The sequence below is a fragment of the Ictidomys tridecemlineatus genome, chromosome 2, assembly GCF_052094955.1.
Source record: "Ictidomys tridecemlineatus isolate mIctTri1 chromosome 2, mIctTri1.hap1, whole genome shotgun sequence".
NCBI lineage: Eukaryota > Metazoa > Chordata > Mammalia > Rodentia > Sciuridae > Ictidomys > Ictidomys tridecemlineatus.
This window is the reverse complement of record NC_135478.1, coordinates 26844737-26859285: the sequence shown is the minus strand read 5'-3', so window position 1 is coordinate 26859285 and position 14549 is coordinate 26844737. Positions and strand designations below refer to the sequence as shown.

The following is a 14549-nucleotide window of genomic DNA, read 5'->3' as shown; positions in this document are numbered from 1 at the left end:
ACAGGACCTATGTGATTCTACAACATGTACAATCAGAAAAATAAGAAATTATACCCCAAGTGTGTATGATTTACCAAAGTGCACAAATGCATCCCACTGTCATGTTTAACTAATGAAAACAAATTTTTAAATTTTTAAAAAAGAAAAGATAAAGCCACAATCTAAGTGAAAATATTCCCAAATTAAAGGATAAAATTGTTTAGATTCAAAGTTCCTTAACTGTTCCAACAAATGAAGACAAATATTTTCCATTTTAAGTAGTATTATCATAATGCACATTTGTTCTCTAGAATACATCAGATAAAAGATCTCAAAAGTTCAAAGGGAAAATAAAAGAGTAATACATATGAACTGGGAGTCAGTTGACCAGAAACTTCTTAATGGCAGCACTAGAAGCAAAAGTTCCAGCATTTTTAGTGATAAAAAATATCCAACAGACTCCATAGCCATCCAAATTCTGATTCAAAAGAAAGCAACCGACCAGTACTTATTTACCTTGGTGGATCTATAATTTATGATCTAGCCCTTTTGTTCCTGGGAATATCTCTCTATAATTTCCTAAAAAAAGACTTGAAGGAAGATAAGCTGGCCTATGCAGTGTTTATGAAAGTGGGATCTATGTGTCATTTCTGTGAACCTGTGTAAGAAAAATAAGCTGGATCTCTTGACAACTAGCAGTAAGATATCTCCTGCTCAAACAGTAACAGTGTTAGATTTTAAAAGGAAGGTGCTAAATACAAGTTAGAAACAAAATGATTTTTAAAAGTCAATACACTTACAAATTAAAATTACAGATAAATAAATGGTTGCATGTTGAACACATTGGAACACATCAGTAAGGTAAGAGAAAGTTCTTCTCTGGACTGTGCACCTTCTCTTAGTCTCACCTCCTTCTTCCAGGTAAAAACCTGCAAGACCTGCAATTGCCTGGTTGCCTGAGCCTGAGCCGCACCCTGGGTCTCCCACCTGTGAAGAGGAGAGCAAATGCTTCCCTCCATTCTCTAGACACACTATGGCACTGTTTCTCAGGAAAATGTAGGAGTTTTAAAGAACACGATTACTGACAGAATTGAGAATGTTAAATTTTCATCTCTGTAATAGAGTTCTATAAATCAAAATCTTAAAAAAGTATAAACGGAATGTGACACCTCTAGGCACATATGTAAATATTTTTATTTCCCAACATACGAGAGGATCGTAATAGCTTTTGCTTTTAGGGTTATTTGAAAATTGAATTGAAATTATACATGAAAAATGCTCACCATAATACCTGGCCCAGGGTAAGCACTTAATAAATAGTGTCTACATTCAGTGAATTGGTTGCAAAAAAAATGTGTTTTGAAGATAGTTGAAATTCTAAGTGACAGTATTCAAAGTGGTGATGGCTAGATATGGAGGCTAAATTTGAAAGGCCTACTTAACCCTTAAATGATCTGAAGTGTAAGATTAGAGTCCCTAACTGACATTGATAACTGACTAACATTGAGTTAGAGATGACTGAAGGTACTGGGTAACCACTCTTTATGGTTTTGGACATGATGTGTCTCCCAAAAGCACCAAGTATGAATGAACTGACTGGGTGATAACTAGAGGCAGGTGGGATGTCACTGGAGGAGGCAGGGACATTTCCTGGAAGGGTGCATTTCCTGGAAGGGTTGTGTTCCAACCCTGTCATGAGGGGACAGTAGCTTTCCTCCAGAGGGACCTTGCACCATGATGTGCTGCCTCACCTTGGGCCCCAAGTCGGCTGTCTATAGAACAAGTCCTCCGATACCACCATTTGTCCCAAACCCAAATAAACTTTCATCCAACTTTTTCTTGTCAGGTATTTTGCCCATAGCAGCACCAAAGCTACTAAAACACTATATAATCTCCAAAATAAGAAAATGGGTTTGGAACCCTAAAGAAGGTTTCAGATTCCAGGAAACATTTCATTGGTAGGTCTATGAGTAAGTTAGTCTCCAAGAATAGGCTGAGAACAGGGTCTTCTACGGTTTAGTTTGTTAATAGTCTATGAGGAGATAAGAATATAAGTAAGAGTAGACATTTGGAAATTGTTATAGCACTTTGACAGAGCAATTTTATATCTTTTGAATTTAGTGATTTTAAAATTCAGACTTGCATTTGTATGTTATTTTCTGGTAATTTATTTGTTTGGCAGAAAGTTTGATAATGGATTGAAGATAATATTAGCTTCACATCACGGATAGATTACAGATATCGTTTCATAAGTGTGAATCCAGAGTAAATTTCTACACCCATTCCATCATAAGCTCACTCTATTTTTTGTAGAAATTGTTACTATATAAATCATAAACATTTTTGAAGGCTTATCTTGTATCTCCTTTTAGTAGAGAGTGATTTTTTAGGAGGTATCTTATCTGTCTTGTGCATTAACACCTAAAGTAGTCCCTAATACACACTAGATTCTGAGTAAATTTTAGTTGAATGAATAAATGGGATAAATTTCAACTGCTCTTATCACAGAAATGGTTGTCATATAAATAGCAGAGATCACTGATCACAGCTCTAGGTGTGGCTTCCAGCTGTGGTGAGGGGCTGAGGGCTCCTTCTGGCTTTTCAAATCTGTGACTCCAGGAACCTTTGGGGTTTTATGAATAATCAGCTTCTTTAAACAACAAGGTTCTACTTTCTGACCAGTTACCATGTTCTTTATAACCTTAAAAAATACAAAAACTAATGATTTCTAATATACTCTATAAAACATTTGATTAAATACCCTGTGTGCTTGTGGTAATACACTCTATTTTTTTAAAAAAATAAAAACAAACATGTTTTGCATTGGTTTTCAGACCATTTTCTAATCCACACCAACCTCCTTTGCCCTATTAGTGTGAATTACACATTCTTCACTGTCATGTTTAAAAGAGAGTAAGTTAATTTAGATCCCTGGATGACTAAAGCTGGAAGGATATTTTTAGTGACTCTAATAAAGACTGGATCTTGTGGTTTGCTGCAAAGATGTTATTAGAAGCTGCTGCTGGAGTTAGAAAGGGGTGATGAAAAGGTATGTGTTGCATGGGTTTGGGAGGAGATGGGGGGGGAAGGAAGAAACAGGGAAAACTGCTTTCCAGTTACATATAAGCGAATAGCATACCTGTCCTCAAAGAAGGTCAGAAATCCAGCGACTGGAACTTTCACATAATAGACAATTTGAGGATAGTAACTAAAAAAACACAAAAGGCATCTAATCTCCCCCCTGCCGATAAAGCTGTCTGAGGTAGATCAATTTAGTCATGGTTGTTGTTAGGAAATTGCTCTTGTTTGATGTTCCACAAGCAGATCATGTAGTTTCCTAGGAAACATCCTTTTTCACTTAAACCTAATTCTCCCACGTTGCGGGATCTGATGAGTCACTCAGCCTGACTCTTCTCTCACTTTCCTCTCCCTATTAAAAAGGGCCTACCAGCTGGAAATCTACTAAATGAAATGAATTTATTAGCTCTTTTCACCTTGTTCTTCACTTAACTCTTGTGTTTCTCCCTTATAAGTCTAACTGCTTCCCCGATGTGAAGGGCCAGAAATAATGAAGGTGCTGACCGTGTGATGCGAGCAAGTGTTGAGCGTTGGGTTCTCTCAATTTCTCAGTTATTAAACTATATTTCAACCGCTGGTTTTAAATGGAAAACATTACATGCATAGAGACGGGTTTTCTTTTTTTTTTTTCCCCTTGTAAGCAGTAGTGGAATTTGATGACAGTTTCATTTAATTTTCGGTTCGAGTCACACTTTGTCACTTTATGGTTTATGACACGGGGACAGGGGGGGCAGAGAAAGGGAGGACAGAGACAAGAGAAGGAACAGGTAAAGAAAATAATTCATGCAGATGTTTTAATTCTGTTAGGAATTAATTAAGAGAGACACTGCCACAAAAAGAAAAATCTGGGACCCAACAGTAATCCAAATGTAATTTTGTGTGTGGCATGCAGATATCAAAGATATCTATATAGAGAAGATATGTTTAAGAAATTAAAGCAGCATGTTTATTTCTAAATATGCTGAGTCCACAGTTAATGGAGCGTCCACATTCTAGCTTAGTTGTCACTATGGTAACGTGGGCACTAACATGGGTGATAAAGTGAAGTCTGCTGAAATTTAATGTGAATGAGGGGTTTTCAGAGCAAAACATCACTGGCTATTTGCTCAGATGGCAGCAGGAAGACCCCCTGGGGAGGCCCAGTCTTCAGACTGAGGACTCAACTGACTGGTCCATGTGCAGAAAGAACAACACTATCCTCCCTACTTCTTGCCACACAGGTGGGTCCTTATTATGTGCCAGGAACTCGCTCATTACTTTCCTTATGTCTTTTCATGTGCGATGAGTTCTGATATCATCAGCCTATTTCATAGTTGAGAAGTGGGATCTAGGTTGGTACATGCTTTTCCCAGTCGCACAGCTCAGGACAGTTTCAGGGCTCATTCTCAGCTCTGACCTCCTTGACCTCTGTCTCTGTTCTCCATGTAGGAATACCAACAAAAAATATTCCTACAGGAGTATTTTGGCAAGAAGGTCCATTATTATGGATACATTTATCTTATTCTCCTAACACTATTCTTACTAGGTATCCTGAGGCTGTAGGACAATTAATACTCAAAGGAATAAAAGCAGCAAAGGGAGTGTTTGGAATTTCTCCCAATAAAATTATTACTCCATATACTATGAATCAAATTGATGAATTAGCTAATGAGTTAAATACTTGGGCAATAATCATGTGCAAATCTAATGTTTCATTTGATAACCACTTACCATCTAATCCTTTATTGTCTTTTTGGTCATCACATCCTGTAATTTTTCCAAAAATGACAAGAAAAACACCTATCATGAATGCTCCAAATATATTCACTGATAGGTCAAATAATGGTACAGCAGCAATAGTTACACCTGATCAAACTTTTCCATTTTTAGTACCCAAACAATCAGCTCAAAAGGTAGAGCTTAATGCAGTATTACAAGCTTTTGTGATGTTTAAAGATTCTGTATTTAATTTATTTTCCGATAGTCAGTATATAGTTAATGCTATAGTATCCCTTGAAGATGCTGGCAGCTGGAAGTTTGCTGGGGCCCCTTCGGCTGTGGCTCTCAACACTTTCTCTCACAGGCAAACATACTGCATTTCTGCAAGATGAGAGATTATATAAACTATGAAAATGTAGCTTGGCCATCAGGCCAATAATTTCATATAAGCAACTATATCTTAAACTCAGATGGTTCTCACTTTTATGGCTTAAACAAAAGCAAGAGCATGAAACTTTCCTTGAAAATCAGGTGTCTAGCTCCAAGAGGATGCCTAATTTAGTCCTCAAAGAAGAACAGACCCTAAAATGTCAATGGCAGGCCACAATAAACAAGGCTGAAAAGTTCAGCTGATCCAGGCTCACTGGTTATACACAGAGCCCAGGTCTGTAGCCATCTACAGATCTAGGCACGGCTTGGTTAGGAAGACCTACTGCTCATGTGTCCCTCCAGTCTGCTCCTGCATTTAGTGGGCTAGCACAGGCTCACTAAAGCTCACTGAGCTAGCACAGGCTCATGTTTCTTTCATAGTGGTTCCATATTGTGTATTTTTTTGTCTCATTTTAGGGCCTCATATGCTACCATATTATAATTAAGACAATACAAGCAATTATTTTCCAGTAGGCACAGATGTTGTTTGTTTCATTTGAGAACCAAAATCTTTATTGGTCTTACTTTTAAGGTCCATTTCCCAGGAAACATTTCATGCACAGAACAATACAGGGCAGCAAATGGCATTATTAATATCTAAAGACTCATTAAATTCTACTCAGTATTAAAATGTTTCAAGTCCTCTGGAGAGTTCTGAATATAAATGTTCATTTAACATATCATCAAATTGAAGCATTTTAACAGAAGAAAGAGTCAGATTTTGGTCAGCAAATGTTATATAACAGCTGCTTCCAGAGAGTTGTTGTCTATCCTCTTTCTCTTTGGATGGTGGAATTTGTAACTGCAGGAAGAAATCTTTCCTTGGTCATAAGACTGTATTTATCTCCAGGCTCAGACCTGATTCCTTGCTCCATTTGTGGGGACAGACATTGTATAGACTTCTCTGTCTTAACCTCCAGAGGAAATGTTACCCACCCTTTTGGAATCCATCAGTGACAGCTTCTGTCACAGGTGACATGAAAAAGATTAAGTCAAAACAAGAAGCTTATTGCATAGAAACTATCTAGGGCATCTTGTGACCTGGATGGAGATGTTTTTTTTTTCTGAAGTTTGGTTACATATAAATAGGCTCTGGTATACTCTCCAGTTTGATGCTGACATTGGATGTGATATAGAAAGTAGAGTGAAAGAAGAGTGTGGTTCAAAAGGCCAAAGAACCACCCACTCAGGGCCTTAGGAAAGTTGAGTATGGGGTATTCATGAACCCAAATATTAAGTGGGTCCATCACTGTAATGGGAAGTGGGAACAGAATACATACTGATTTACAAATTGTACATGGTGAAAGCCTGGTCTTATACAGGCAAAATTGGTATCTGGCTTAAAAAAAAGGGGGGGGGGGCAAAGCATATTGACTAGACCTTTAATAAAAGATTGAAACTGGATTAACAGTATCATATACTGATGCTACCTTTTCTGATGCTAATTGGAACTGCTTGAACTCCATCTGTATTACAGAAGTCACTAGTTAGAAATAGCTTTGCATAGGTGTATTCTCCATTCAAACCCTCCTTCTGGTGGACAATATTGAGCACCATCAAATCCTAATGCTAAGGCCAAACTGAAAAATTATCTAGGGGCCTGTTTTTTAACTTAAGAATAGCATAGATCTGGCATGATCTCAGATTGAAACAGAAAGTTGGGATTTCAAAGAGGATTTGATTAAATGACTCTTCATAGAGATGATTTTGGGGACCACAAGGGGTGCAAAATCTCCCAGAGATTAGCAAAAGTAGAAAACTATTTTGACTCAGGCCTGAAGAAGTGAGATGAGGAATAAAAAATTTAAAAAATCCTGGGAAGAGCTGAAACTAAGGAATTTGAAGCATCCAAGTATTCTAGAGTTTCATGGTTCCTAGGAGAACTAGACATTGAACCATGGAGAGAGCTAGAAAGTAAACACTTGGACTTGTTTTAGTCCCAGAGTCCTTCTGCGCCCCCCCCCACCACTGGTAAACCCAATCAGAACTCAGATGTGATAGAGGTTGTGGTGATGTCATGGGTCTGTGAGACCTTGGGGTCCGGAGCCTGGCAAAGAAGGTGGAAAATAGCTAAGAGTGAGGACAAGTGAAAGAGGATGTAAAAAACCTGTCACATTCGAACGCCCTTTGGTCTATGAGTTCTGACTTTTCTCCTTTGGACAAATTACATTATTGCCTCCAATCATCACCTATTTATCCAAACTGAGGCATTAGAAATGAAACATTTTACAAATACATGCACATCATTTTAATGAATTCTTTGTGGTAGATCTTACAAATTTGCTATTTGTGTTGCTAAAAAGCAAACAAAAACTAAAAAAAAAAAAAACCTATGTACCAACATGCATTATGATCTCCCTTTATTTCACCAAGAAGGAAGCTCAAAAAAGTTATAGAACTATGGCTCTTCACATGCCAACAGAGAAATCACTGAGATCTGATGCTAAGTTGAGAGAATTTGCCATCTGCTAAGATACCTTGATGCTTCCATTAAATTTGATAAATGCCACGGGACCAATTATGTTCTGCATTTGCTTCCATCCTTAATGTGTCCCAGGCTTTGTTTTGGGGTCTTAGGAGGGATACAGCAGCAAATAAAAATACCAGAGAATTAGAAAGTTTAATTCTATTAGCGTTCTATCTACAAACGCCTATAGTTGTCATATTGTTGGTGTGCCATGATGATATTTTACCTGTTTTTGTAAGATTGGAAAGACTAGAGTTTACTCATTTGCTTCAGGAATTTTCTCTCCTATATTTTAGATCCTTCTCTGATTCATTTTAACCCCTCTTTCTCTGTCTTTTTTTTTCCATTCCATCTGACTTCCTGCAGTTATGAGACAAGATTTTCAGAGAAAGCACTGCCCAACACAAGAAACACGGCTCAGGGATGATGTTTCCTAACACGGGGGACTTGATGTATTCATTTTTTTCTCCCAGAGGCATTGGTCTTCTGGTTATAACACTACACAGTGAATTATCAAGCATTTCCCAGTATCTGTATGGAAACAGGTAATTTGCATATCAAATCTTTTTTAATTTGCTCCTACATGTGGACTTTATTTGTATATATCAGTTTTTTTGTTTATATTACTGCTGTCATCAAAATGATTAATGTGTCATGAAACTAACAAAGAGCAGATTATTATGAATTCTGACTTAGGTAGCATTTAGTCTTGGTCTGCTCAGGTCTATGTAATTCTCATTCATATTAAAATATGAAAATCTGCATTATAAAATAAAATAAAAGTGGTTAAGTGGGGGGAAAAAAGCCCTTGAAAAAGGAAAATAACATACCACATGGTGCATTCTAGACTAACCTTGAACAAGTTGTATGGAGACAAATAATAATGTTAGCGAGGCAGCAGGCGAAGGGCTGTGGCTAAGTACTTAATATACTCCCACTCCATTAATCTTAAGTAGATCTCTGACAAGACAACATCCCTTTTCCCGTCTGGCTGGAGCCATTTTCCCCTGTAAACATCTTTTTTGATTTCCATCACATTTTTCCCTGCACCTTTAACCAACTGTAGCTTTGGGTTGGGTGTTGTTAGACTAACTGTGGAGAAAGGTGCATTCTATTACAGAAGTTTAGACATTTGGAATCAGGAGGCAGTTTGGAAATCATCTAGATCAACTCATTTATTTTCACCCATTAGGAATCCACAGTCTGGCAACACAGAAATAGAAATTTCTATGATGAGGAAATTTTTTTTTATGTCTGCATTGTCCAGTATAGTGGCCCCTAGCTTTCTGTAATTGTTATGTGTTTAAAATATAATTATAGTGATTAAGGTACTGAATTTAAAAATTTTAACTTAATAAGCAGGAACAGCCAAATCTGGATGGAGGCTATCATAAAAAGAGGGCAGGTCTAGAAAGAACCTGTCCTGTGCCCAGTGCCACAGAGCTTTGAAGTGAGAAAACTTGCCTGACTGCTCAGAACTTCTGACTCAGGTCATAGACTCTTATTGATGTACAGGTAATGGGGTACATTCACTAACAAAGCAAGGAACACATAATTAAAGTTTCAGAAGAGAAAAGCCAGCTACCTTGGCAATGACAAAGCAAAACAGGAGCCACCAGAAGCAGGCAATAAAGGAGCATGATGAGTGCACAAATATTATCTTCTTATGAGTATTCCAGATGTAGCACCAAAATTAATGAAATAAAAAAGAGAAGTTGGGTCTATTATTTAATTTAATGAAGACAGCTGAAATGGCGCTAAGATAGACATAGAACCGAATATTGGGGTGGGGGAGGATAAGAAAAAAGAATTGGTATATGAATGCGAAACTTATCTTAAGCAAGAAGTTAAGAAATACTTTCCCAAAATGTACAAATTAAAGAACAGTACAGACATGTATAGTCCTAAAAACATCTATGAATAGAAAAGGTGAAAGCTGTTGTCTACGTGCAGTGAAGCATTGAATGGGAAGAAATAGATAAACAAGAGGGAGTTAATATTTCCTTGCATTTTATGATTTTGGTCATGTTGATGCTTTTCATTTTTTAAAGAAAATAAATAAGAGTAATTTCTATGAGTTTCATAGGCTTGAAATTAAGGCAGAGAATAAGGTTCTCAGAAATAATTTTTGTTAAATGGAGAGATTCTCAGAAATCGCACTTAAGGACCAATTTAGTCCATCACTGCTCCCCATGTATTTTGCAAGACTTAACAAAGTATTTGCCCACAGATTCATTTGTATTTGTCTAATATATAAACCCAGTAATTTTGTCTGGCAATCTAGTTTTTTTTCCTGTGTTAAGTTAGATATTCTAAATAATTATTCAGTGCAATCAGCATAAGAAAAATCAGGCTGGATATTATACAAATTTAATACAGATCATAACACACTGTAGTCAAAGAGCAAAAAACATAAATGCAGATCTGGCATTGTCTCCTGGAATACCTAATGACACCATATCCATGTACAATGTCCAGGCTGGCTATTTGTCACACATGCTCAAATGAATGGATAGAGCCAAGCAGAAGCTCATTTGTCAGAATTAGAGGAAACAAGGCAATCTGCCTAGGTAATTAGAGAGACCTTTTTGAAGTAGGAGTTGAAAATCATAGACACTGGGCTATAGATAAGGGTTGAAGATGGGCAACTGACCTGAGACAGAGCTGTAGTGCAGACACTGAAATGCCAAACTTGGTGTACCAAGTTCACAGGTCCTCAGAGGTTCCTGAACTGACAAAACCAAAGGAAAAACAGAGACCACCTCCTTAGTGCACATATGCTTGCCCAGCACAATCAGATTAGTTAGTCCATCTCTGCTCTATAGGACCTCAGTCTCTGAGATTTTATTTGAAAAGGGATAAATGGAGTACAAATGGGGTACCACAATACCTGAACCTAACTCAAATAAGACTATTCAGTGCAAAGCAGAATTTTTCTTCACACGCTTCTTGTACTTAGCTTTAACATCTCCATTTTCAAGTCTTATTCTCTAAAATTGCATCATGAGTCATTTCATCTTCTTGAATAAAATCCATACATTAAACCTCCTTAACAGCCATTATACCACTGTGGTCTAAAATGGTTGCAGAATTCTCTCTATCCAGACTCTGTCAACACAAATGAAATACATCTGCTCTTAGAAATCAGTTCTGGAAGCAGTATAGTCCATAGTTGCTCTACATCTGATTGGCCTAGAGACAGAGATGCCCTTCTCCATATTTCATCTATTCTACCTAAATTGACTGCAGGCTTCCCATCTCACCAAACCAGTTGCAACACATTCAACAAGTAGACATTGTTCTGAGTCTCTCACACCAGATATTTACCAGAAATTCCCAAGGAAACTGTACCTATCCTTACATTGTTGGTGGAGAGAGGAGGTTCAAACCTCCTCACTCTCTTTTAGTTTTGCAGAGCCTTTCTAACAACTGTGGCTTTTCCTTCCAGAAATTCTCTTGATCTTCTTCCAGGTCCATTGCTCTTGAATGTAATGCCAAGAATTACAGCAGGTATTCTAATTATCTCCAGACTGATGATAGAAAATTTCCTGTCTACTGTCTCAGTCTCTTCTGGGTGCCATAACAAAATACCATAAGTCTGGGTGACTTATACAACCAAGATTCATTTTCTCACAGCTTAGAGGCTGGGGAGTGCAAAGGTCAAGTTGCTAAGAGATTACATTTCTGGTAGGGTGTTCTTCCTGGCTTGTAAATGACCACTGTCACATGGCCTCTCCTCAGTGCATGCACACTGAAGAAAAGAAAGGCATTTCTCTGTCTTTACTATATGACCACCAATCCCATCATGAGGATTCCACCTTCATAACCTAATCAAATCCCAACGACTTTGCAAAGGACCCATCTCTAAATACCACAACTATGAGATTAAAGACTTTAACCCTATGACTCTGAGGGAGAAATATAAGTATTCAGTAGACAACGGAACTACTTTCTTCACTGGGAAAAGAAAGAAGAGAAAGAGTGGGAGAAGAAGAGGAAGGAAAGAAAGGAACAGGAAGGAAGGAGAAAGAGAGAGAAAGAAAGGGAGGGGGAGAGAAGGGAAGTAAAGAAGGATGGGAGGGAGGGAAGGAGAGACATATATCAAGTAAGGTGAATACCTAAGCAAGGCAAATTTCATCACATTGTAGAGACTGATAATAATCCTCTCTGGTTTGATGTTCTGCCCTCTGCTCCTGCTCCCAGGGCAGATGTTGCACTGTCTAGACCCACTTAGTTGGCAGGTGGATTCTCAAAGTTCTGATGGGTGGAGGTCTGACATGAAAGGTTTGGGTTGCATTACCTCACAGAGTCCTGGTGGCCCCATCCTTGTGGATCCACAATACAACAGTGCTAACATGATTCCGTTTCTATTGTAACTCATTAAGTTCATGAGTGACACATGACACCCATGATCTGTTAATCTAATATTTTTTTCAATAACACCCTTACTGTTCTTTTTGGAAAAACTTGTTTCGTATTTTGCAATGTAGATAGGTCTATATCTCCAAGTTCTGGTTCTTTTTTTTTTTTTAAGGGAGAGAGGGGAGAGGAGGGAGAGAGAGAATTTTTTAATATTTATTTTTTAGTTTTTGGTGGACACAACATCTTTATTTTATTTTTATGTGGTGCTGAGGATCGAACCCAGCGCCCCGCGCATGCCAGGCAAGTGCGCTACCGCTTCAGCCACATCCCCCGCCCTGGTTCCTTTTTGCTTAACAACTCTGTTCATCTTTCCTTTTATATTTTGCTGTAAGGAGCAAGGGGGTACTAAGCTGTAGTTCCAACATTTTGCTTAGCAATCTCTTCTGTTAAATACCCAATTTCATTACCCACAATCATCACCTTCCACAAAACAGTGCAGCACATTTTAAAGAAGTCGTGTTTCCTCCAGTTCCAAATAAAATATTCATCATTTCCATCTGAGTCCTTAACAGATTTGCCCTTGAGATCTATAGTTCTATCATGCACCTCAAATTTCTTCCGGCCTCTACCCATACTCAGTTCTGAAGCTGTTTCGACATTATTAAGTATTTGTTACAGCAGCACCTTGCTTCTTTGTATTAAATATCTTAGTCTTCCTGGGATGTCACAACCAAATGACATAGACTTGGCGGTTTAAACAACAGAAATTTATTTTATCACAGTTCTGGTGGCTGGAAAGCATATGCAAATTAGATACTGGTGAATTCAGTTTCCCTTGAGGCCTTTCTGCCTTGGAGACAGCCACCTTCTCACTATATCCTCACATAATCTTTCCTGGATAATATGTGTAGAGAGAAATATATCTCTCTCTCTCTCTCTGCCTCTGTCTCTCTCTTTCTCTCTCTCTTCCTCTTCCCACAAAGCCACTAATTTCATCAGGAGGACCTTACTCTCATGACCTAACCTAATCTGAACTAATTCCTAGAGCTTCTGTTTTTAAATATGGTCACTTTGAGGTTTAGGGTTTTCATACATGGCTATGGGAAGGAGAAGATACAAACATTCAGTGCATAATATATATGTAAAATAAATTCAAATTTACTCTGTTCCTTGCTCATAGGCCCAGCTCCCAAAAGGGGGCATTTTTCCTTGATTTATTATCTAGACCTCCGATGCGGCTAATATTTCCATCTTGATAGGCTTTCCTCTAGCTCCTCTTAGTGTGAGTGTTTGACCTTCGATTGCACCATCCATAGGAACTGTGGCAGGCATTGTGGTCCACATAACATGATTTATGAGTGCAATCATGCTGGTACCTTCTCTAGAGTGTCTTCCACCTCAGAATCCAGCATGCATATTTTTTCTTCCGTTTCAATGACATCTGTTGGCCAGTGTAGGGGTTTCCTTGGTTCACTTGCAAGTACTACAGGGGCAGACAGAACTCAAGCATGTTTGACAGGTGCATGACACTGCCGATAAAATGGCCCTGACAATGCAGTGGTCCTGGAGACAGCCAACTTCAGATTTCCTATTTTATCATCTCTGTTTAATGTAGTCTCTTGTGCTCTGTGTGGTTTGCTTAACGTCTACCATTCTGTCTTGAGTGATTTGACAATTTAAAGGTTGCCTTGACCCAGGAACAAAGCAATCTGACAGTCTAAATTCTTTTATGCCACCTCAGGTGTTTTCTGAGTTGAAGCTAGAGGAAATTCAATGTTGAATTGTTTCTATAATTGTTGATGTGTTGAAGAACTGTGGTGTACATATTCAAAATTAGGTGAAAGAGGCTTCCAGCTGGCTAGAACTTCAATAGAAAAATTCATAGCTCAAGTCATGGCCCCATGACAAAAATAGATCTCCATAGCTCTTTGAGGACTAAACAGAAATACCAGACAGGAGTGATTTCTTAAAGATTTAGGTATGCAGGAAAGAGAAGAGAGAGATAGGGAGGAAAAGATGATTGTAAAAATAGAATGCAAATGTTTTTATATATAAACTTTTTCATCTTAATAATAGAGAAGATAGGGAGACTTGCTTTCTTTCCTTTTACTCTTTAATCTGCTTCTTATGTTACTACTAATTCAAAGTTAGTTATTGGCTACTGGTTGTGGACCCTTCACCTTTGTTTTTAACATCAGCAAATTTATGGTATGCTGAGATGGACTTGAAAGGACACATACAGTTTATGAGGTCTCATGGGGAGATTTTCAAATACAGAATTACTTGGAGTCAAGAAACTTTTGTTCTATTCTATTCCCTTCATATATAAATAGCTTAATTTCACAGGACCTTAGTATTCACATTTACAAATTAATAGGTCTGGCTAAATAACACTTGAGGACTTGTATAAATTTTATTAGAACTATTCTGTTCTGTCTTGTTCTATTCTATTCTTTAGTGTTCTTAAAGTTGACCGTCGATGGGGAAAGTCATGTCATTTATCACCCAAACCGGTACACACTTTCGATATCCTCCA

At 37.9% G+C, this 14549-nt stretch overlaps 1 long non-coding RNA gene across 1 annotated transcript in view; it reads left to right on the top strand.

The window, feature by feature from the left end:
- The first annotated feature begins 2945 nt into the window (after positions 1–2945).
- The window catches only part of LOC120891448 (uncharacterized), a 107972-nt gene continuing 96368 nt past the window's right edge, over positions 2946–14549 (top strand). The window contains exons 1-2 of the long non-coding RNA XR_005735835.2: positions 2946–3028; positions 8018–8196. This is a non-coding gene — a long non-coding RNA (uncharacterized LOC120891448). The remainder of the gene's footprint in view (positions 3029–8017; positions 8197–14549) is intronic.